Raw genomic sequence first — 1,520 nt, forward strand, 5'->3', positions numbered from 1 at the left:
TGATAAACATTTTCCTAAATCCAATCCACTACACAAAATCTTCAACCGAAACACTCTTAAGCTGAGCTACAGCTGTATGAGAAACGTAAAAACCATCATCTCCAGCCACAACAAAGCCCAGATCAGTAAATCATCAAATCAATCAGAAAAAATCGATGACAACTGTAATTGCCGAGACAAGAATTCCTGCCCACTTGAGGGAAATTGTAACACCCGGAACATTGTCTACCAAGCAGAGGTCGTGACCTCACAGACCAAAGAGACATACATCGGTCTGTGTGATACAACATTCAAGGAACGCTACAGAAACCATATATGTTCTTTCAGGCACGAACGGTACAAAAATGTAACCGAGCTCAGCAAGTATATTTGGAGTCTAAAAGAACAGAACATCAATTATCAGATTAAGTGGAAAAAAGTAAAGCAAGCTAGGTCGTATTCTAATGCCAACAAAAAATGTAATCTTTGCCTATGGGAAAAATATTTCATAATTTGTAAGCCGGAAATGTCGACACTTAACCACAGAAACGAAATGACATCAACCTGTAGACATTGCAAGAAATTTCTGTTAAGTAGCGCGTTCACCTAAAATAGTCTTACTCGATCGTTTAGCGCTTTTGCCGTCCAATCACATCTTAACACGTTAAGCTAGTAAGCATTGTTCCCCACTTTCAAATTTGTATATCTTTACATGTAACCGTTATTGTTGTTAGTTGCCTGATGATTGCTTCATTAGAAGCATGAAACTCCGAGTAGCAATTAAATGTTTTTGAACTAGTCCGACTCCAGAAATTCATCTTTATTTACAGCTCTGGTTTAACCATGGAGCACTTTTATAGCAGATGAAGTCTTCAGTTTTTCCACTGGCAATATATATATATATATATATATATATATATATTGAAAAATACGGTGATGCCATGCCTCGTATAATATTAAATAACTTATGAAGACTTCTTAAGGCAAATTGATTATAATGGAACGTCAAACGTTTCGCCGGTTAGGGCTTCATCAGTGACTGATAAGTTATTTTACAAGAATATATAACAAGTAAAGAACAATGGGCTTTGATCAGGTTCATTAAGCCTGCTGGTGTATGGTCAGGAGACGTCCAATACAACCATTCATGACGGTTTCAGTGTCTTTCTTTCTGATTTCGAGCGCTTCAATGATCTTGCGTGTCTGATGTTGTGGAATGTTGTTATGTAGAATGTTCCATGAGATGTCTTTAAGCATTGGCGTATTGGTATGACTAACAAGGTGCTGATTAATATTCAACCCACAGAGAGAGAGAGAGAGAGAGAGAGAGAGAGAGAGAGAGAGAGAGAGAGAGAGAGAGAGAGAGAGAGAGAGAAAGAAAGAGAGAAAAATAGGGAACTTTTATGACGTGCATAGGGAACTTTTGTGACGTGCATAGGGAACTTTTGTGGCCACACTAGGGAACTTTTGTGACATTAGGGAACTTTGGTGACTTGAATAGGGCACTTTGGTGACCCTGATAGGGAACTTATGTGACGCTC

This window comes from Montipora foliosa, chromosome 13, assembly GCF_036669935.1.
Source record: "Montipora foliosa isolate CH-2021 chromosome 13, ASM3666993v2, whole genome shotgun sequence".
Lineage (NCBI taxonomy): Eukaryota > Metazoa > Cnidaria > Anthozoa > Scleractinia > Acroporidae > Montipora > Montipora foliosa.